The sequence below is a fragment of the Heterodontus francisci genome, chromosome 16, assembly GCF_036365525.1.
Source record: "Heterodontus francisci isolate sHetFra1 chromosome 16, sHetFra1.hap1, whole genome shotgun sequence".
In the NCBI taxonomy this organism is placed as follows: Eukaryota; Metazoa; Chordata; class Chondrichthyes; order Heterodontiformes; family Heterodontidae; genus Heterodontus; species Heterodontus francisci.
Window position 1 is genome coordinate 70,547,192 of NC_090386.1, and position 24,314 is coordinate 70,571,505.

The window sequence follows — 24,314 nt, forward strand, 5'->3', positions numbered from 1 at the left end:
TGGTGACTTCCTAGCCGAGTTAAACTCCTTCACAAACTCATCAGCTACCAGGAAATGGGTCACAAAATGTAGTAAGTGACCAGTCAACTATTTAAGGATCTCCAGTCGTAATACCTGTGGTAACTATGGGACTTTACATTGCTGTCTGACCAGGGCAAGAAAAGCATCGAGACGACTTTTTAATTTTGGAGATTTTTTACTTAGACTTTATAAAGTGATTCCCGGGAGAGAAGGTATGTAAAAGCAAAATACTGCGGATGTTGGAAATCTGAAACAAAAACAAGAAATGCTGGAATCACTCAGCAGGTCTGGCAGCATCTGTGGAAAGAGAAGCAGAGTTAACGTTTCGGGTCAGTGACCCTTTATTTGGCTTTAATTCAGACGTTTACAGAAGCTGCCTGAGATTGTAGTTTAAGACTATTTATAACTAGATTGGGATCTTTGAATTCCAGTTATACAAAGTGTGAGGAGGGGTCTGACTGAACAGATAATGGTCACTCTTCTAATTTTGCTGCTGGAAGCTGTCGCTTGTAGAGATCAGATGTTTCGGTCTGTGTGCTACTTCCGTACCAAGGGCGATATTGTTGTACTGGATGGTCCGACCAGGTCTTTAGTTAAAAATAAAACCCTTTTATTAAACAAAAATGTACTCATGTCGATTGTACGCTGTTGAAAAATAAAGCGGTGAGAATTGGGAAACGAGAAGAGCATCTCGACTGTTCTAAAGGGCGTTATCTCACCGAACTAGGACGTTCATTGTTACAAGAAAACTGTGGAGGAGTTCCTTAATTTTAACTAACAACGTGAATTTGAATACACAACAGAGACGTTCAGCATTTACGGGGTTGAGTTGGGGGACGGTGGCTGCAAATATACTGAGACATTACTGAAGACCCCCTGGATCGCCTAGGATTAAGGACCCCAGTTACAAGACCTCTGACCTACATTTGTCTAATTTGCAGCAGTAACAGCATCATACTACATAACGCTCGTCGTTATGTTTGCTCTCTCTCTCTCTCTCTTTTTCCCTCTATGCTACTGACCAGTGGCGCAATGGTTAGCACCGCAGCCTCACAGCTCCAGGGACCTGGGTTCGATTCTGGGTACTGCCTGTGTGGAGTTTGCAAGTTCTCCCTGTGTCTGTGTGGGTTTTCCTCCCACAGCCAAAAGACTTGCAGGTGATAGGTAAATTGCCCCTAGTGTAGGTAGGTGATAGGGAATATGGGATTACTGTAGGGTTAGTATAAGTGGGTGGTTGTTGGTTGGCACAGACTCGGTGGGCCGAAGGGCCCGTTTCAGTGCTGTATCTCTAAATAAGACACGCTTAGTTTTAAATTGGCAGATACCAGGAAATAGGGAACACCGTGTAATAGTAACTAAATAGCTAGTCCACCTTTGCAATCTTAGTACGTGCAATAATTTATAGGCTGATGGAGGAGAAAGCTCCATATATTGAAATAACAATTCAAAGAATCTTACTTGGAGCTGGTTGAGGGAAAGGGTGGAAAAAGGGAGGTGTCTGGGTTTATCTCCAACTTTCACAGCTGCATAATATTGTTAAGGTGAGAATTCGGGAACTAGAATTGGATCTCAAATCATCCAAAAGACTTTCTCATCCATAAAAGATACTTGGACATAACCTGCAAGGCTACGGACCAGGTGCTGAAAGGTGGAATTAAATTGTGCGGCTAAACTTTTCAGTTGGCGCAGACATGATGGGCTGAATGGCCTCCTTCTGTGGCGTAATATTTCTATGGTTCTAGCAAACTGGGGCATCTATTGTCATTAGAATAGTGCATGGAGCAGCTCCTGGATTCTAACTGACAAACAGAACTTCCATTTGAAACAGATTTTCCAACTCTTCCTGGGGAGGAGAGAACCCTAGTAAACATTGACACATTCTTAGGAACGTTCTAAAGTTCTTAACTTATAAAATAGTGTCAGCTGTCCAAAGAAAATCGGTGCAGTCATTTGCAGAAAATGCGTGCTTTTATTATTTTGCCAAAATTTTCCAGAGCAGGGCATCTCATGACGTGTCCAGGCTAGACTTCTTGCCTATACAGCAGCTCAAATTAAAAAAAATTTTTTTTTTGCCCTGTAAGTTGCTGGAAGTGCGAACTAATAGCAGCGTGGTGAAGGCAACAGGGCATCTGGGACCTTAATGAATGGTGGGACCACCAGTATATCTCCTTAACCAGAGAGATTTAAGGATTGAGAAATTAACAACGCAAGGACTGAGAAGGAGGGTGATTAGAGTGGGTGAACGCAATGTCATATCAGGTCAGAAAGAAAGGGATTGAGAGAGAGACCAGACAAGAATTATTTTTTAATTTGACACTTAAAATCTCCAACAATTGACTACCTGAAGGAATGAGACTCCACACTTCTAATTGTTCTAGGCCAGAAAATTTGATTGGAAGGCATTAACAATTATCATACCATTTAAAAGGGTACTTATGCTATTACTAGACTTAACTTTGTGAGTTTGGACATTTAATGTGCAAATGCACAATAAATTAACTTCATGGAATTCACAGGGAGGTTAAGGACAAGATCCTGTTTTTGTAAAGCTAACAACAGAGCAGTGCAAATTGTCCAACAACATGTAGCAATTCACAATTCATGAAACAAGTTGGCTAATTTTAATACAAGTGTCAATCACAGCCATTTTTCCAGCAAATTCTGGTCCTTTATGTAATATGTAAGGACTGTAACTTGTTACTAATCAAAGACATAAAAATCAGGTTACTTCAAGAGTTCCCCCAATCCCCCCTTCGTGGGCTTCAGTTTTGAATGCTTTGATCTACAACATTCTCCTGGCATTTCTTCATGGATGAAGATTTTGGGAAGGTTGTACTCATCGGTTGCAGGCCCGCTGGTGGTTAGTCAGGCCTATCTGTGACCGGCAGATTCTCCCACAGCGGGTACAAGTAAAGGTATAGTCGCTGCTGGGGGCAATTGGTTCTATCCTTCTCCTCCTTTTTCTCTTTAATGCTGGTTCTTCACTCAGTCTCAAAGGTGTCTGTAGCCCCCCGATGTAGCATCTCCAGGCATCACGATCTATGGCCTGCGCTTCCCACTGGCGATGGTCAATGTGGCACACAGAGAGGGAATTGTTCAGGGAGTCCTTGAAACGTTTGCATGGGGCCCCTTTCTTCCTTTTACCAGTGGTCAGTTCTTCATACAACACTATCTTGGGCAGGCGACTGTTGTCCATCAGAGCAATGTGATCCGCCCAATGCAGTTGGCTTTGCAGGAGGATGGCCTCGATGCTGGTGATGTTGGCTGTTTCCAGGACTTCAATGTTTGTGATGCGGTCCTGCCAGTAGATCTTGAGGTACTGCGCAGGCAGTGCTGATGGAAGTGCTCTAGAAGGCGTACATAACAGTGTTATGGGACCCATGACTCGGCACCATACAGAAGGGTGGTGAGGACTACGGCTTTGTACACTTTTGAGTTTGGTCTGTGCTCTGAGGCTGTGGTTGCTCCACTCTCATTTGTAGAGTCTGTCAAATGTACTGTTTGCCTATTGTCCACTTCCTTGTCTATGGTGGCATCAAACAAGATGGCGCTTCCCAAATTAGTAAATAGCTTGACGGCATTCAGCTCTGTTTTTTCGATGACAATGTTTGGTGGTCTATATTAACATTAACAGCATAATCTTAACCTAACCTGCCTGGTGAGAAACTGGCAGGATGGGATCCAGTACCTGCTCTATACCCCATCTGATCTTCCTTTTTATTAGCTTCAGCAATAATTGGGCAGAGTGTAAAGCAGGCATCCAATCTGATGCTGTCAGTTTTTCAATGGGCTATTTACGTTAAAATGACCCCCTAAGTGCCTGATTGACAAGTGCAGATTCACGGCTGTACAAGTCACCAATGCATCCTTTGTAACTGCTGCTCATTCTCCCTCCCTCTTCTTCTTCGAGCTCTCTGCTGCATTCAGATCTTTCCATCATTTGATTGTTCTTGAATGAATCTCCTTCATGGTCCATCTTTCCGCTGCTGCTTCCTTCTGGTTCCTCTCCGACATTTCACATTGTAGACGTTATATCACTTCCAATGACTTCTGCTCAGGTGCCTGCATTGTCATCCTTAATATATGCCAGGATTCCATCCTTTGCACTTTCCTTTTCATCATTTGTGCACTACCCCTTAGCAACGTCATATGGAAGAATAGCCTGTTTTCACAGCAATGTCAGCGACAATCTGCTTTATTTCTCTGTGACCTCTTTTTTTTTTTTGGCCAACCTCTACTGGCTTCCCATCTCCCAGGGGATCCCAGACAATCAACTTTCAAGATTCTAATCATCAAATCCATCCATGGCCTCAGCCTTTCCTACCTCTACTCTTTCAACACTGGCCTACCTATCCATTCTCCTATCAGCAACTATTCTGCCCTTGTCCTCTGGAATTCCCTCCTTGCCAACCCCCTCCCAACCTTCAAAAGCTGCCTTTTGTATCTTCTTTTTGAATGTACTTTTGCCTATTCCTATCCTTTTTAACTTTTTTCCCTCCTGCTTAGTAATACTCCTGCTATCCACTGCCATGTAAAATAGTTAATTGTATGTAATAGTATTATACAAGTGTTAATTGCCAATGGTTATTGTCCTCCAGTTTAGAGTATGTTAACTCACATCGTGACAGTGAGCCATCAGTGGAAATGAATAGTTTCTCACCTTCCTTGAGAAAATGATGGAAAATCATGTGGGAATTACAGGCCCAACCTTATTTTTGGCACGCTACAACGTAGAATTTTGTGCCAACATTCTGAATAATCCACAGTGCGTAAAGAAGTGTTACGACCAGGTGCAAAAGGTGTCTCAGGATCTGTTACAATCTCACCTGGTCTTATTGTAACAGGGTTTAATTTTAAACACTGTGTTTTGAGCTGCCCCTTTGTGAATCCTTGTTCACAACTTTCCAATTATAAGGTAAAGTGAGTATAAACAGGCTTTCTTTGGTTTAAAGAAGGAAAGATGAAATTTATTAAAACTTAAACTTAATCTCTAATATGGTTAACACCTACGGATATATGATGTGCACGTGCGATGCACACATGCAAATAGGGACAGAAAAGAGCAGAAGAATATAAATTGGAGAGGTTTGAGGCAGTCTCTAAAGGGGGTTTCTTGTTACTGTTTCTGTGGTTCCAGCTTGCCGTAGAGTCCTTGATTGTAGACAGCTCTTACTTTTTGTTGGGGCCCAGTACTCTTCTTAAACCTTGTTCACCTAGGAGACTTTTCTCTCTTTGAGTTTACATGTCTTCAATGGTTCTTCAGTTCCGTGAGAAAGAGATGGGAGCAGACAGGAGAGACATGTTCTCAGGAGCCAGGAGCTTTCAGTTCAAATCCTCTGTTGGAAGTTCTAATTCACAACCTCCAACAGTCAGTCATGTGACCAAAATTGGTCTGACCATTTCTTCTGTGTATTGGGGAAGCAACGACTGGGTCCCCATTGTTCCAACACTGTTAATATTCAAATGTCTTTCCCGTCAGGGACTGGCAATTTTAAGTTTTTAATGTTCATGTGGCGAAATAATGTGTGCCTTAGTCCTGACAGGTGGTGGGGGTGGGGTGGGGTGGTGTTGCCTGACAGAAGAAAGATCCTCTGAAGATAAATACGTTCTAAAAGTGGTGTTTTCTGCGGACCTTTTTCTGATGCTAAATTAGCAATTTGTAAGGATACTAGGCTCAAGAAGCCTGGAAGGCAACCCTTTTGTGAATAAGGAACGGACGCAGATGCACGCTGACCTCAGTCAAGGAGTTATTCATGTAGCATGCGCAATATCCAACAATGGCAGCCGTTGATCAATTTCCATACTGACTAAAAGCATCCTTTTATTTCTATATTTAAAAAAAAATCAATCCTTGTCAAGTTTTGTTTGAGAAATGAGGTCAGTCTGTGTGAAGATGATTGAAGTTTGCAACATGAGCGGATAGACACCACAGCACAGTCCTTGAACTGTAATTTTTATGAATGTTGTACAGTCCTTAAAATTAATTTCACACCTATAAGTATTTTATGTGCGAAATGCCATTTGACAGTTTCAGCATAAGATTCTAACTCAAAATAATCTTTCCCAAGATGTCAACCTTCGCTCATTGGGGGCTCAAGACTCACCCCAGAGACTTGAGCACCTAATCTAGGCTGACAATTCAGTGCAATATTGAGGGAATGCTGCACTTTGAGTTCTATCTTTTTCAAATGAGATGTTAAAGTCCTGTTTGCGCTCTCAAGTAGGCATAAAAAAAAACCCCATAGCATTATTTGAAGAACAGGGTAGTTCTCCTCGTGTCCTGGCCATTATTTCTCCCTCAACACCCCCATCACTAAAACGGACATTGCTGTCTGTGGGATCTCCCTTTGTGCAAATTACCCACCATGTTTCCCTACATTACAACGGTGATGACTTTTTAAAAATGCTTTACTGAGAATGAAATGCTTTCGAATGTCCAGTAGTCATGAAAGAGACTGGGCTGCATTTTACCAGCTGGCGGGGCACACGGGCGGGATTTACTCCGCGGAGCCGCCACGATATTAAACGTGGCCACTCATTTACGTGGCTGGGGCAGAATGCCTCACCACACGGCACCCCCCCCCCGCCCCCCCCCCCCACCGCCCGCGATGATTTGGAGGGGGCAGGCAATCCAGCCCATGTCTGGCACCATTTTTAAAGGGCTGAGAGTCCTAAATGACCATTTAAATTTTTTAAAGAAACAGTGTATTTAGAAATATTGAAAATAACTTTAATAATCTTTCCAACACCTCTTCCCACTCCCCACCCCAATAGCCGTACATCTCATTCTTGCCCTTTCTCTTCACCCCCCCACAAGCCCCCGCACTGAAATACCTACCCCCTCCCCATCCCCACCAGCGTCTCGCATCAGAACTCTGGTCGGAGATCGGATGGTGCGGGAGTGCCAGCCAGTGACCATGCTATTGGAGCGGGATGGCAAGTGGGACGAGATGAGTTCATTTACATTTACATCTCTTAAATGGAGGTCCTGTCACCGAGTGGCGGGGCCGCCACGAGGCCTCGCTGCCACTGGTAATATGGGGCGAGGCCTTCCCGGCATCGAGGCCCTTGGCGGGCCTCTCCAGAGGCATTTTTCGGGCCCCCCTACCACAACTCCTGACGATGGGGGAGCTGGTAAAATTCAGCCCACTATACAAATGCAAATTTTGTCCTCTTGCTTTACTTTAACGAACTGTCAGTGTCTTTAACCTTTATGTTATTATGGCGACAGCAGCATTAGTATGTTACCCACCTGAGAACTGACCTTGACTTGGAATACTTGATCTGTGGGAAGTTGTGTTCTAGTTCCTGTTGGTGTAATTTGTAAAATGAAGGGAGGTGCCAGGTGGGAGCATATTGCAGACAGCACTTTTTTAAATTTGCCTTGAGCCAGGGAACTGGCTCTGATTTTTAAGACCTTTAGAGAAAGGGAGAATAATGCTGGCATGATGCAGTTTTGGGGCTGGAGTCATGTCACTGAGAAAAAAACTGGTTCTAAGATGTAGCATTCCTATTGTCAGTGCTGTCGATGGTCACATCAATGACCTTGAGACAAGTTCACTAGGGCACTGATTTTTGTGGTATACTTCCATTATATAGTATGGCTGCCCACTATAATGTGCTCTTTTTTTTTTAAAAAAAAAACTGAACTTTCAATGCTTTTACTGTATAGACTATCCTAGAAATTACATTTGTATAATGTGGCATCATTTGCATATGCCCACTTCCTTAACATCGTATGACTCCACCCCAGCCTCAGTTCATCTGCTATTGAAACTCATCCATGCCTATTGTTACCTCCAATTTCAACTTTTGTAATGCTCTACTGGCCGGCCTCCTACTTTACAGCCTCTGTAAACTTGAGCTCATCCAAAATGATGCTGCCTGCATCCTGGCACCACCATTCAGCATTCGAAAATAAAGTGACGACAAGTTGGAACCCTCAACGATGGTAGCCAGTTCGTCAAGATGTTGGGTCACTCTAGTCTCCTGCAGGCAGATAATTTTGGGCCCAGAGCCGCTATGAGCAGTGGCTGGGTTTACACCTTAAAAATTAAGCACACGTGAAGCTGGCTATTTAGCCTATCTAACTCTTCCTCCCTGCTCAAATCATAATGTCTACTGCCGTTCGAGTTGTTGCCTCCACTATCCTAGATGACCATTCCAGATAATGATCTCATTTTTTTTTTAAGTGTTTCCTGACATCAGTTCTTATTTTGTACCTATGTTTCCTCCTCCAGCACTGCTATACAGGATTAATTTTTTTTCTATAATAAAAAATGCTGGAAATACTCAGAGGGTCTGGCAGCATCTGTGGAGAGAGAAGCAGAGTTAACGTTCCAGGTCAGTGAGCTTTCATCAGAAATGAAATGTAATCAGTTTTAAGCAAATAAAGCAGGGGTGAGGCAAAAGATAACAAAAGGGAAGGTGTTGTTAGGACAGAGGGGCACAGAGAATAACTGACAAGAAGATCATGGAGCAAAGGGTGTGTTAATGGTGTGATGAAAGACAAAGTGTTAGTGCAGAGAGGGTGTTAAATGACAGAATAATGAATAGCCCTAGCCAAAAGCACAAACATGAACAAAAAACAGTGGGCAGGTACATGGTCAAAAAAATAATGATAAAATAAAATTAAATAAATGAAAAAAAAAACTAAATAAAAAAGGGGGAGGCAGTCACACTCTGAAATCATTGAACTCAATGTTCAGTCCAGCAGGCTGTAGCGTGTCTAATTGGTAAATTAGATGCTGTTCCTCGAGCTTGCATTGATGTTCATTGGAACACTGCAGCAAGCCCAGGGCAGAGATATGGGTATGAGAGCAGGAGGGTGTGTTGAAATGGCAAGTGACAGGAATTTCGAGGTCATGTTTTCAGACTGAGCGGAGGTGTTCCACAAAGTGGTCACCCAATCTGCGTTCGGTCTCCCCAATGTAGAGGAGACCACGTTGTGAGCAGCGAATACAGTTTACTAAATTGAAAGAAGTACATGCCAATCACTGCTTCACTTGAAAGGAGTGTTTGGGGCCTGGGATAGTGAGGAGAGAGGAGGTAAAAGGGCAGATATTACACCTCCTGCGATTGCATGCAGATTGCTGCAGTGTTCCAGTGGACATCAACGCAAGCTCGAGGAACAGCATCTCATTTATCAAATAGGCACGCTACAGCCTACTGGATTGAACATTGAGATCAATAATTTCAGAGCGTAACTGGCCCTCCTGTTTTTTTAATTTTAGTTTGTTTCATCATTTTTTTTTACCATGCGCCTGCCCACTTTTGTTTCTTCATGTTTGTGCTTTTGGCCAGGGCTGTTCATTTATTCTGTCATTTAACACCCTTTCTGCACTAATGTTTTGTCTTTCACCATACCATTAACACACCCTTTGCCTTTGCTCCATGACCACCTTGTCAATTATTCTCTGTGACCCTCTGTCCTATCAACACCTTCCCTTTTGCTATCTTTTGCCTCACCCCTGCTTTATTTGCTTAAAATCTATTGCATTTCTAACCTTTGCCAGTTCTGATGAAGGGTCACTGACCTGAAACATTAACTCTACTTCTTTCTCCACAGATGCTGTCAGACCTGCTGAGTATTTCCAGCATTTTTCATTTTTATTTCAGATTTCCAGTGTCTGCAGTATTTTGCTTTTATTAACTTTTTCTATTCTGCTTGAATAACTCTAATATCTCCACTCATATATTTTGTTAATATGTGGAGAGCAAGTATTCTGCACAACTCATTTTTCTAACACTTCTCCATTTGGGCATCTCTAGGAGCGAAATATGTTCTGCAATAGAAACCTGCGCTAATGTTTTTCATATATAGTAATGCATTTCATTAATCACTATCGTGCATGCATCTCAGGAATAAATTGTTGGCTTGTGCACAGGATGTGGACTTTGCTGCAAATCTTCGAAAGAAAGCCAGACGAGTTCCTGCAAGAGGCTAATATTGATCTCGACATGTACACAGTCTGTTCTTTCACCATTTTAAATACTGTCATCAAGTGTCTATGAAGTCTAAGCCTTTCTAGAGTAATCTCTGACAAAGTTGCAGTTGCTCCCTAAAATTAGTCTCCATTCTCTATGCTAAACATCATCTAGGATTCCTGCTTCTGATCGCTATACAGTGATATCTGATAGAAAGTAGATCTCTAATTTTCACAAGATTAGGCTTAGGTACAATGTTAACCACAGTGAAATAGGGTACAGACAGTAGGAACAATTGTTCCCAGATGGCTGGAGTGAGACTTCCAGCTAGCTGCAGTAAAGGGTGTAGATTTCATCCTAAATGCCATGGATGGGGTCATTTAACTAACTGGGTTGGGCAGCCTGTTCTTGCATAAGTGCAACAGAGGGACCCTCCCTATCTACCTGACAGAAAATCAGAATGGTATCCTACCGGTCTTGATGAGTAGCAGAGTTCTTAATGAGCCAAAGAAACTTTAAAATAGTTTGTACTTTCCCCAAAAGGAAATGGGAGCCTCCATTCTAAAATGATTAAGTCCCTGGGTTCTGGGATCAAGTACCATTTGCTGGAATACTTTTCTGGAGCCCTTACTAATCCCACATGGAACATGTGCCTGTTGTCTTTTAGCGTGGCTTCTGACTAGCCTGTGGAGACCATGATGGGCAGAATTCCCGCTGTCTAAACTGACAAGTAGAATGGCAACATGGCAAAGTAGTAAAAAGATATCAGCATTGATGGAACTTTGCCTCAGCATCATTAGTGTGTTGAAGAAAGCCAATATCAAATATCAGCAGAATATTGTGAATGAAAGTCTTCATTGACCTCTATCTGCTTTCAATCTGCAGTTAAAAACAACATACTGTTTTATATTGATCTGTTAATGCTCACCAAATGGGTATAACTATGCACATTGTTTTAGTATGATGCAATGTAAAATATGTTACAATTCTGCAACACAGATTGAGGAAAAAGTGTTAATTTGCAAGGGGAGTATAATATGTTTCACAACAGCGAAATTTAAACTGTAGATAGGGAACGGGAAGGAAATAATGCAACATTAAATAAACTTGTTAGAAGACTCAAGCTAGTATAAGTTTAAGCATAAATGAGGCAATTGAAGGAGAGGGTTTAGTAAAACGGTAGAAAAAGAGCTAAAGTGAGTGTGCCAAGTGTGAGATGAGAGAGGGTCTAAGCTTTAATTTGAATTTGATATCATTCGCAAATGTGATGAATGCTTCAGTTTATCCTTAAAGGTCTTGACATATCCTTTTATAAAACAGTTTGAATTTTTTGAGTCTCTATCATGCTGCTGGAAAAGACTTATCTAATAATTTCTGTTAAACATAAATAATATATCAAAATGGGGAAATACTGCTGGATAAATAGAATGAAGTAACTTTGTATTAAGAAGAGTAGATTGTACATGACCACAGGAAGAAAATGGGCAAGGCCATGATGTCAACATGTATGGCCAAGCACATTTATCTTTTTATAAGATCCAATTTTTATTATCACTATCTTTGCTTTGTCATATCTGTCATATATAATTCTGATTTAGGTACAGAAACTAACATCAACTTGGATTGCAGGACTGACTAATCTGACAACAGGAGAAAGTTGAGATGTACTATAGAAGAAAACTTATTTTATCCCCCAGTTATCACCGGTATAAGATTAATATGATGGTGTAAGCAGGGGTGAATTTCTGAGAATTTTCCAGCTTGTCTGCCATAATTTTGGGAGGAAGCTGTAGAAATGTTAAAAATGACCTTTTACCCCATTTTTCCTGGTGTTTTCATGGTGCTTCCACCAAAGTTACAATGACAAACAGGAGAACCCTCATGGAAATTCACCTCCCTGGTGTTTGAAGCTTTTTTGCTTGGCAAATATAAATTTTATGCTGATAGTTGGTATCCATTATCATCTATGATCAGGAGATGGTAGGACTGGCATAGTACCACACTGTATCAAAGTTACGCAATATGAAGCAAACATTCTGCATACTTTGGCTTACAGTGTGAAGTTTTAGCACACTTTTTTTCCCTCCTTTCTTTCCCCCCCCACCCCCCACCTCCTCCCCCGAGGACACCAAATGTTTGCTTGTAATAGATTATATGTGCTTGTATCGGCATTGTGCTGCATCTATCATCTGTAAAATGGCACCTTCTTCAACTTTGTCACACTTCCTCAGTACTGCATTGAAGTGTCAGCCTAGGTCATGTGCTCAAGTCTTTGGGGGATTGAACACTCAACTATTTGACTGGGAGGTGAGTGCACTACCGTAGAGCCAAGGTTGACACCTAAATTGTGGATTGAATCTGGGGCCTTGATGTGTATGTCTTGGCAGCATAACTGGTAATGGCTTGAGTTATCAGAAGTCTCACTGTGTCTTTGACACTACGCTAATACTTTTAAGCTGTTCAAAGTTGCAGTTGCTCTGTTTCCTTTAACAGCTGTCTACAGGGCAATCTGTGTGCAGGATCAATGGTGTTTGCTTGTCTGTACTGGCCAGACTGGACACATGGTCCTAAGCAGGTGTGGGTATAGGAGCATTTTCTGGCTGCTTCGTGGCAAATAGAGTAAACTTTTCAGTAGATTCAACTCCCATTCGTAAATACGAACACCATGCAGTGCTGGTTATTTTAGAGGGAGGGGAGAAACAGGAAAGACACAGGTCAAATTTGCTGTCAAGTTCCAAATCAAAATGGTAACAGTAATGGCATCTCTTTTTTTTTTTTAAAGTGTTAAATGTCCAGTTAGTACACACTGGTGTACATTTTATTTTTCTCTTTTTCACATTCAGTTGAGACACTTAAATTGTAAGCATTCAAATTGTGAAAAAAAACTTGCAGTTCCCACTTTGGAGTTAAGTTGTTTCTAGTAATGTTTCTACTAATTCATTGACTTAAAATGATTTTTAGAAAACCAAATTATAGGGCTCCATTGCTTTTCTTTAAAATTATGAAATGACTATTTCTGTTGTCAAGTCACTAACACTCTAGTCAAAGCTAACACAGAATCACCACAGCACAAAATGGTGGTCAGAACTGCATTACCACAACATGGTGTTGCAGGCATATGATAGATTAAATAAAAATCCTGCATTTGAAATATGTAATTACTTTACAGAGTTTGGATGTGATTTCTTTATGATGTTGCTTGTTACTGTATTTATTCTTTTCTTGGAGATGTGGATGTCACAGACATGAATTGTAAATTGCCCATAAACCTTAAGTGTCCTATGACGATGTCAGTGGGCTACCTCTTGAATTGCTGCTGATGGTGTGATATTTTTCATAGTGATTTAATAAAAACCTGGCTTGTTTGGCCATTTCAGAGCAGTTAAGAGTCAATCATGTTGCTGTGGGACTTGAGTCATACATAGGCCCGACTGGGTAAGAATGATTGCAGGTTTTCTTGCCTAAAGGACAATAGGGAACCAGTATTTCTTTTTTACAACAATTTCATAGTTTCAAAGTCACTGTTTTTAATTGATACCAGCTTTTTTTATTTCCAGATTTTTCTTTTAAACTGAATTTACACTCAAACAACTACGTTGGGATCTAAATTCACCTTTTCTGGGTTATTCATTAAAGCCTCTGGATTGCTAGTCCAGTAGCTATTGCGCCCCTTTGATATTGACCACAGTAACATTTGCTAATAAAACAACTAGGGGTAACACACTTGTAACAATCATAAATACCTTTTTTCCCCAAAACTGACTGAATAGTGCCATTTATATCTCTACTGGGCCATTAAAATATTGACTAGTTGCCTTTTAAAATGAAATGGCTTTTCCTGCAAAGTTCTTGCATATGATTTCTCACATACTAGAAAAAAAACCTGATCTCGGCAGATGCCATATGTTGGAGCTCATGACGTCAGAAAGAACTGAATCGGATTAAAGGTTCTAAGCGTAGATACATTTATATCTGGGTAATATTATTGAGAGTATTCTGACTACAGGAGATAGGGAACAGGCTACAAGATGAGATCTGCAAGCTGATCATGAAACCATATTTACTGGCTGGAATAATCATAGCTGAACACCCCACAGGCAGTAAGAGTTCAAAATAGTAGATGAGTGGCCATCCAGAGTGTAGTAAGAGGCAGGAAGTGCAGTAGTCTTCAGGGTGTGTGCCATTCTCAAACCAGTACTCAGCTTTGGAAACTGCTTGGAGTGCAGTCCAGACCATGGCACCAATGGGCATTGGACTGTATAGGACGAAACAATAAACTGTAGAAATGCTCTCGTTATAGGAGATTCCATAGTTGGGGGACAGGCAGGCATTTCTGTAACCGTCATCATGAGGTCCCCCCCCTGCCCCCCACATGCCTACCTGGCACCACCATAAAGGACATCATGGAGCAGATGCAGAATATTCTGGCAGAGGAAGGGAGTAAGCCAGAAGTTCTGGTATATGTCAGTAGCAACAACAGAGAGGGCAGGTATTGAAATTCTACAGTCAGATTTTCAGGAGTTAGGGAGGAAGTTTAAAAAAATTAGGACCTTGAAGGTAGTAATCGCTGGATCACTCCTAGTGCCATACGCTAGCAAGTGTAGAACAAGGAAGATAGGGAGGATCAGTGCATGGCTTGAGGTATGGCGCAGGAAGAAGGGCATCAGATTCCAGGGACTTTGGAACCAGTTCTGGGGCAGGAGGCACCTATTCAAGAGGAACAGGTTACACCTCAACAGGACTGTGACCAATGTCCTCACCATGGGGAGGTTCACTAGTGTAGTTGGGGAGGGTTTAAACCAAATTGATAGGGGTATGGAAACAAGCATATAGAAGTAGAAAAGAGGAATAAGGTGCATAAAGGGGTGAATGATAGTACTAGAGAAGGAAGTTGTAACGTATTACATAAAAGCGGTCTAAGAAGGCCTATGAGGAATACAAAGGCAGGTCTAGAATGTGGGCATGTCTGTAAATGCGTTGACTGAGCAACAAGTACAAATAGCCATTTGGTAATATGATGTAGCATTAATGGAAATGTGGCTTAAAAATGTTGAGGACTGAGTGTTTAAAATTCTAGGATACAAAGTCTTTGAAAAAGGGAGAAGGGAAAAAAGAGGTGGGGTGACAGTTCTGAATAGGAAAGACATTGTGGTGTTGGAAATAGAGGGTGTCCTTGAGGGGGCATTTGATTAGAGTTGAGAAGCAACAAAGGTATGATCATGCTGTTGGGGATATTCTATATGCAGCCAAATAGTGAGAAAGAGGGGAGCAAATCTAAAACAAAATCAAATGTGCAAGAGCTATAAAGTTCCCTAATATCACACTCTGGTTCCCCAAATATCAATTGGGGTAATATTAGAGTAAAGGGAAAGGAGGGGGAGAAATTTCTGAAATGTGTTCAGGAGAATTTCCTTGACCAATATGTTCTCCTTCAACTAGGAAGGAGGCATTGCTGGATCTGGTGTGGAGAATGAGGTGGGCCAAGTGTCTGTGGGTAAGAGTAATCATTGTATCAAGGGGTTTAGTTTAGTAATGGAGAAGAGCAAGGAACAACCTAAAATAGAACTTCTAAATTGGAAGAGGGTTAACTTCAAATGGGATGAGAGGGGATCGAGCCAGGGTAAAATGGAACCAAAGATTGGCAGGAAAAACTGTAACAGAACAATGGGTGATCTTTAAAGAGATGTTTCAGGTACAGGCTAGGTACATTCCAACAAGAGGGAAAGGTAAGGGAGCCAAAGCCAGGGATCCTTGAATGACGAGGGAGATAGAGAATATGATGAAACACAAAACAAAGGTGTATGGTGCATGTCAGGTGAATTCTTCAAGTGGGAACCAGGTCAAATACAATAAGTTATTTTCCTCTTCTCTTCCCATTTTAAAACTAGCAAAACGCGAATGAGAATAGAATGACAATTAACATAAAAGGGAACCCAAAAATCTTCTACCAGCATTCGAACAGTAAGCAGATAAGAGACGGGGTGGGGCCTATTGGGGCCAACGAAGGTGATCTATGCTTAAAGGCACAATACAGTATAATACTTGGTCCTTCTGATATGTGAATTATTGTAAGATTCACAGGACTACAGGTAATATCCAAAGAAAACGTGGATTTTTAATTTATACTGTAATTGGAACAACAGTTGCTGCATGAGCCATATCTAAACACATATCACTCTGTCAGGCTACACTCTCAACTTTCTGATCATGTGACAACATCATGTCCTCTGGTGTCCTTTACTTACAGCTTCTTAATGTTCTCATAGCTTGTTTCCCTGGTTCACTCACTTCTTGCTCCAGAAAACACAGAAGCCAGAGTGTGGCTTAGGCCACACCCATGAAGCAAAAAAAATTGGGAAAACTAAGACAGTAATTTTTTTTTATTTCATAGGATGTGGGCATCGCTGGCAAGGCCAGCATTTGTTGCCCATCACTAGTTGCCCTTGAAAAAGTGGTGGTGAGTTGCCTTCTTGATTCATTGCAGTCCATCTGGTGCAGGAACACCCACAGTGCTGTTTGGGAGGGTGTTCCAGGATTTTGATCCAACGACAGTGAAGGAACGGCGATATATTTCCAAGTCCAGATATTGTGTGACTTGGAGGGAAACTTGCAGGTGGTGGTGGTGTTACCATGCATCTGCTGTCCTTGTCGTTCTAAGTGGAAGAGGTCACAGGTTTGGACGGTGTTGTCGAAGGAGGCGTGGTGAATTTCTGCAGTGCATCTTGTATATCACACACACACACACCTGCCACTGTGCACAGTGGTGAGATAGTGGATGGGGTGCCGATCAAGGGGGGGGTCCTTTGTCTCGGATGGTGTCGCGCTACCTGAGTGTTAGAGCCGCGCTCATCCAGGCGAGTGGAGAGTATTCCATCACACTCCTTATTTGCCCCATGTAGATTGTGAACAGGCTTTGGGGAGACAGGAGGTGGGTTACTTGCCACAGAATTTCCAGTCTCTGATCTGCTCTTGTAACCATAGTATTTATGTGTCAGCTCAATGGTAACCCCCACGATGTTGGTAGGGGATTCAGTTATGGTAATGCTGTTGAACGTCAAGGGGAGATGGTTAGGTTCTCTCTTGTTTGAGATATTCATTGCCCAGCACTTGTGTGGTGCGAATATTACTTACCACTTATCAGCCCAAGCCTGAATGTTGTCCCAGGTCTTGCTGCATATGGAAATGGACTGCTTCAGTATCTGAGGTGTTGTGAATGGTGCTGAACACTGCGCAATCATTAGCACACATCCCCACTTCTGACCTTATGGAGGGAAGGCTATTGAGGTAGCTGGTGATGGTTGGACCTAGGACATTATCCTGAGGAACTCCTGCAGAAATATCCTGGGGCTGAGATGATTGGCCACCAACTACTACAACCATCTTCCTTTGTGATAGGTATGACTCCCACCAGTGGAGAATTTGCCCTTGATTCCCATTGACTTCAGTTTGGCTAGGCCCCCTTGATGCCACACTTGGTCAAATGCTGCCTTGATATCCAGGGCAATCACTCTCGCCTCACCTCTGGAGTTCAACTTTTATTTTTGTCCATGTTTGGACCAAAGCTGAGTGGCCCTGGCAGAACCCAAACTGAGCATCGTTGAGCAGGTTATTGCTGTTTAGGTGTTGCTTGATAGTACTATCAACAACACCTTCCATTACTTTACTGATGATTGAGAGTAGACTGGGGCAGTAATTGGCCAGATTGGATTTGTCCTGTTTCATGTGGATAGGACAAACCTGGGCCATTTTCCATGTTGTCAGGTAGATGCCAGTGTTGTAGCTGTACTGGAACACCTTGGCTAGGGGTGCAGCTAGTTCTGCAGCACAAGTTTTCATTACTATTGCCGGGACGTTGTCAGCACCCATAGCCTTTCCTGTATCCAGTGCCTTCAGCTGTTTCTTGATCTCACATGGAGTGAATCAGATTGGCTGAAGACTGGCATCTGTGATGCAGGGGACTTCAAGAGGAGGCTGAGATGGATCATCCACTCGGCACTTCTGGCTGAAGGTGATTTCAAATGCTTCAGCCTTTTCTTTTGCACTCGTGCTGGGCTCCTCCATCATTGAGGATGGGGATATTTGTTGCACCTCCTCCTGTTAGTTGTTTAATTGTCCACCACCATTCACAACTGGTGTGGCAGGACTGCAGAGCTTAGATCTGAATTCATTGGTTATGGGATTGCTTAGCTCTGTTTATTACATGCTGCTTCTGCTGTTTGGCACGCAAGGAGTCCTGTGCTGTAGCTTCACCAGGTCGATACCTCATTTTTAGGTATGCCTGGTGCTGCTTCTGGCATGCTTTCCTGCACTCCTCATTGAACCAGGGTTGATCCACTGGCTTGATGGTAATGGTTAGGTGAGGATATGCTGGGCCATGAGATTACAGATTGTGTTTGAATACAGTTCTGCTGCTGCTGTTGGTCCACAGTGCCTCATGGATGAGCTGCCAGATCTGTTCTGAATCTATCCCATTTAGCATGGTAGTAGTGCCACACAACACGATGGAAGGTATCCTTAGTGTGAAGACAAGACTTCATTTTCACAAGGATTGTGCGGTGGTCACTCCTACTAATAATGCCATGGACAGATGCATCCGCAACAGGTAGATTGGTGAGGAAAAGGTTTAGTAGTATTTTCCCTCTTGGTGCACCATCTGCTGCAGGTCTAATCTGGCAGGTATGTCCTTAAGCACTGAGTCTGCTTGGTCAGTAGTGGTGCTACTGAGCCACTCTTCGTGTTGGACGTTGAAGTTCCCCAACCAGAGTACATTCTGTGCCTTTACCACCCTCATGCTTCTTCCAAGTGGTGCACAACATGGAGTACTGATTACCACCTGCCGCCTTCCCTCAGCTGATGAATCAGAAGGAGGTTTCCTTGTCCAGGTTTGATCTGATGCCATGAGACATGCATGGCGTCCAGAGTCAATGTTGAGGACTCCCAGGGCAACTCCCTCTCGACTGTATGCTACTATGCCACCACCTCTGGTGGGTTTGTCCTGCTGGTGGGACAAGATGTACCCAAGAATGGTGGTGTCTGGGACACTGTCTGTAAGATACGATTCTGTGATTATGACTGTCAGGCTGTTGCTTGATTAATCTGTGGGACAGCTCTCCCAATTTTGGCACAAGCCCCCCCCGTTGTGAGTAAGGAGAACATTGCAGGGTCGACAGGGTTGGGTTTGCTATGTCGTTTCCAATGCCTAGGTCAATGCTGTGTGTTCCTTCCAGTTTTATTCTTTTCAACTTTTTTGTGTAGTGGTTTTGTGAATGGCTTGCTAGGTCATTACAGAGGACGGTTAGGAGTCAACCACATTGCTGTGGGTCTAAGACATATGTAGGCCAGACCAGGTAAGGATGGCAGATTTCCTTCCCTAAAGAACATTAATGAACCAGATGGGTTTTTATGGCAATCAGTGGTAGTTTCATGGTCACCATTACCAAGACTAGCTTTCAATTCCAGATTTTTATTCATTCATTGAATTTATTAAGCTACTGCTTTTCAAACTTTTTGACCCACAGCCAGATTAGTTGAGAGCTCTGATCTCCTGGCAAATTGCCTACTGTACTCAGAGTTTCAATGCCTCCCAGGGCCCTGTCTGTTGCCCAGCTTGCTGCATTAGTTTAGTTTTAGTTTAGTTTAGAGATACAGCACTGAAACAGGCCCTTCGGCCCACCGAGTCTGTGCCGACCATCAACCACCCATTTATACTAATCCTACACTAATTCCATATCCCTGCCACATCACCACCTGTCCCTATACTTCCCTACCACCTACCTATACTAGGGGCAATTGCTAATGGCCAATTTACCTATCAACCTGCAAGTCTTTGGCAAGCGGGAAGAAACCAGAGCACCCGGAGGAAACCCACGCAGACACAGGGAGAACTTGCAAACTCCACACAGGCAGTACCCAGGATTGAACCCGAGTCACTGGAGCTGAGGCTGTGGTGCTAACCACTACACCACTGTGCCCCCCTCAACCACTGAGGCCAAACTGAGGCTCATGGAATAAGAGGGTCAGTGTTAACTTAGATAAAAAGATTGGCTTAAGGACAAAACAAGTTGTAAGTGGTTGTGGGGTCTCCAGAATCTTCAGCCACTCCAAGTAAGCAATCTGCTGTTTTTTATGGGCTCTGTTGGTGTGTTTCTCAGGAACAAAAGTCAAATGTCGCCACAATGTAATATTTGGTGGTCTTCAGAAAAATATATCCCAAACGTTGCCACCATGTGATGATATTACTTTTTCCTTTGATATGTGAGCTATTGTAAGACTCTGAGGACTACAAGTAATATCCAAAGAAAATATGGGTTTTTATTATAACTCTTTGGTCATGTGTAATGCAATATCACTTTCTCCAGTGACCTTCACTTAGAGCTTCATAAGTTGGTCTGCTCTTCAGGTGCTTCCACAACAGGCAAGGCTAGAATGTTTAATGAATACTTTGTATCAAATGCTGACAAAATATGCTAGAAGTGGAGATGGTCGAGGTAATGGATGGGGTGAAAAACTGTTGGGCAGTATGTACTGGAAAGGCTGGCTATGCTCGGAGTGGACTAGTCGCCTTGTACATATGGCTTGCATCCCAGGTTGCAAAAGGGAGCAGGAGTGGAGTTAACAGAAGGGCTTGCCATAATCTTCCAATCTTCCCTAGATGCAGGGGAGGTGCCAGAAGATGGTGAGTGTCAATTGTGACACCCTTATCCTAGTAACTAAAGGCCGGTCAGTTTAACATCAGTGGTGGGTAAGGTTTTAGAAACAATAATCAAGGAAAAAAACAGGCACTTGAAGAGGTTTGAGTTAATTAAGGTGAGCCAGCATGGATTTGTAAAAGGTAGATCGTGTTTGACTAATGTAATTGAATTTTTTGATGAAGTAACAAAGAAAGTTGATGAAGGGAAAGCAAAGGATGTTGTCTGTGAATTTTAAGAAAGTGTTTGACTAAGTACCACATAAAAAAGGCTGGATACCAAAACTGAGGCTCATGGAATAAGAGGGTCAGTGTTAACTTGGATAAAAAGATTGGCTTAAGGACAAAACAGCAAGTTGTTGTAAGTGGTTGTTTTTCAGACTGGAGGATGGTAGACAGTGGTGTTCGCCAAGGATCAGTGCTAGGCCCACTCCTTTTTGTTTTGATTATATATGTAGCTTGGATCTTGAAATAGAGTAAAATTTCAAAATTTGCTGATAAAAAAACTTAGTGTAGCAGACAGTGAGGATGATACCAATCGACTGCAACAGGACATAAACTAGCAGAATGGGCAGACCAGTGGAAGATAGAATTTAATACAGAGAAGTGTGAGGTGATGCATTTTGCTGAAGGAATAGGGAGAGGCAATATAGACCTAATTGCACAGTTCTAAAGAGTGTGCAGCAACAGAGAGACCTGGGGGTTTATGTGCATAGATCTTTGAAGGTGACAGGACATAGTGAGAGCATAATTAGCAAAGCATATGGGATCTTGAGTTTCATAAATGGAGGTATTTGCAAAAGCGGGGAAGTTATGCAAACCTTTATAAAGCTCTAGTTAGACCCCTGGAACTGGAACTCGCTGCCTATGAGGGTGGCAGTAATGATGAATGATTTAAAAAGGAAATTGGTTGGGCACTTAAGGAAAATAAACTTGCAGGGCTACACGGATTGAGCGGGAGAATAAGGCTGACTGGATTGCTCTACAGAGAGCTGGCATGGACTCGATGGGCTGAATGGCCATTTTTAGCGCCATAATGACTCGCTCTGACATCAGAGAGCAAGTTGGGAACTGATGGTTTAAAATGGACCAACATTAAAAGGCAAATGTCTGGTGACCTTATCAGTGTGGTCTGAAATTTTGGCAGGGAACATGCAGAACATTAAGGGATCTTAATATGCAGAAAATAGGCTAAGCATTTTGAACAAATTGTCAAGGATTTGTCCCAAACATGCAATGTTAGCGGAAAATTTGTTCCTAATCGCATTTGGTCAACTTCAAAGGAAAAGAATATAAGTTCTACCTGATGAAAAAGCACAATTTGACAGAGAGCCAGGTACCAAATGTTGATGAAAATGATGGAGTCTGGGTGACAGATTTAAAGATCAAATGTCAACACTTTAATATGTTGTCAGAATACTTTGTGGTTCTGTAAGGTGTTGACATCAACTTAATCGTATCATCAAAGCAACCAGAACCAAAAAGGGACAGAGTCCTTCAACCTAGCACTATGGGGAACATTGATAACCCAAGTGGATAGAAGCCCCCTAAACCTGAGCCAGAGACCACTTTTGAATCCAGAGGAATATAATGATAGAGGTACTCAGAAGATCCAAGAGGCTATTTGCGTCTCAAAAGGCTGTACTTAAATGGGAGGAGAAAGCTTCATTTGAATATTTCTTGGGGTGGGTGGGGGAATATAGAATTATCTAGTTAAGTTGAAAGCTTTGATGTCAGTCTTACAGAATGTAAGAAAAGGTCAAAATGATGAGTGTAAATAGGGGAAAACCTACGAGGGTGACTTACATGGAGAATGCATCAGGTTGAACGATTATTTGAAAACTAAGTGCACATAGAATAACGTACTGTTACCCTACATTTGTAACTCTCGTGTTCCTCTTCAGATTCCTTGCATCTGTCCTCCGCCACCATGGGCAGAGGTTTCTGCCATCATTATCCTTTTCTATGGAATTCATTTGCTAGGCCCTTGTTCGTTGCTGCACCTTTTCCCACCTTTTTAAAAGCTGCCTCACACTGACCTATTCAACTTTGCCATCAGTCTCCTCTCCTAACACCTTTTTTGTTCTCCCAGTTCCTTCTCCTTGTCCAAATCTTCTATTCCCCACACCTACCCCCATCTGGTGAAATATCTTGGGAGGTTTTGCCTGTCAAAGAAATGTGTAAGTTATGGTATTCTTTCGCCCCCTTGTTTCTGGTCAGTGACAAAGCCCCTTAGGAACAGATTAACTAGCTGTTCGTCAACCAAAGGATAGTACATTGCAGGCAGAAATAAACTAAAATGGGTGTAAGTTGCTTATCCCCATCTTAAAGTGATCAATATGTTTATACTAGAATGAGGAATTGATGCAATGGGAATGGAATAGCATGGTATATTTAACACTTCGCATCAGGTTTATTGGAGAATGATGTTCAACAACACATCAGTAGAGGACATGTGGAACACATTGAAAGATATAAAGAAAATTTGCAGGATTAAATGTATGACTAGATTTGGCATGTTCTGACGAAACCAGCAATATCCTTAAATGGATTAACAAATTAACAGTATAACAGAGGAAAAAATACTCCCTAAAAAGAGGAAAAGGAAATCAATATATTAACTTGCAGAAAAGAATTGAAAGAATGATTAGGGCAAGCAAAACCTAGAAAAATATAGTTTCAGAGGCAAACCTTAACAGTAAAAACTGTTTCAGTACTAAAATAGTAAGACAGCAGTGAGAAAGATTAGAACCATAAAAAGTGCAAGAGATTGACATTGAGGATAAATGTACGATAGTAAAAATTTGAATTCTCTCCAACGATTCACATGGAAAGACATGAGCAACATGCCCACCCCACACAAGGATAACCTAGGTAAAATTCAAGATTTTAGAATAGATGAGATGGAAATCATAGATGCTAAAATAGCTCAAAACAGACAGATCCCCAGGGATAGATAGTATTCTAGAGTGCTAATGAAGGCTAGGCAGAAGAGGCATTGACAATTGTTATGATAGAGATGCTGAACACCAGGGAAGTACCTGTACATTGAAAATACCTTGTGTTAATGTTTAAAAAGGGTAACAAAACAGAGAGGCAAGTATAAACCCATTAATTTCTTCTGCTCCAGACAGTTCTGGCAAGTGGAAATTGGAACTCCGGATGTGAATTCTGGGTTGACCTCCAGTGCGGTACTCGTGTCAAGTGGGTGTGGGTGGCCCCACCTCATCATATCATATGGTTGTGGGAGTCCATAAAATCCTCTCTCCATAAAAGACAAACCAGCTTATGAGCTAGTATAAGCATGGTTACGACCATGGAAAGAGCATTCATGTTGTGACTAGTTAGGCTGTTAATCAGCCTGTAAATCTTCCCGCTACTTCACACTATTCTCCAAGGAAAAACTGTAAACATACAAAATGATGATGACCTAGTAAATAGGAGTAAATGCGGATTCAGCTCCTACCTCTTTGACTTCTTTGAGGAAGTAACAACCCAAGTGGGAAACAATATGGCATGGTACACCAATATTTCCAAAAGGCATGTGAAAAAGTTTGGCAATCCATTAAACACAAAGCTATTGGGATCAAGAGTAAATTTTGGGAATGGGTAGGAAATTGGCTTGTTAGAGTTATATCCAGGGAGTATTGATTTAAGGTACTCTAGGACTTGCTTATCA

General features: G+C 42.1%; 1 protein-coding gene across 4 annotated transcripts in view; it reads left to right on the forward strand.

Moving 5' to 3' along the window:
- Positions 1-3: 3 nt before the first annotated feature.
- hck (HCK proto-oncogene, Src family tyrosine kinase) overlaps positions 4-24,314 on the forward strand; it is a 107,081-nt gene continuing 82,770 nt past the window's right edge. The window contains exon 1 of one of the 4 annotated variants that reach the window (XM_068048350.1): positions 4-71. The gene's annotated coding sequence lies outside the window, so the exon portion shown is untranslated. Of the gene's footprint in view, positions 234-24,314 lie in introns of all 4 variants that reach the window. The other 3 variants (XM_068048348.1, XM_068048349.1, XM_068048347.1) reach the window with 3 other exon arrangements.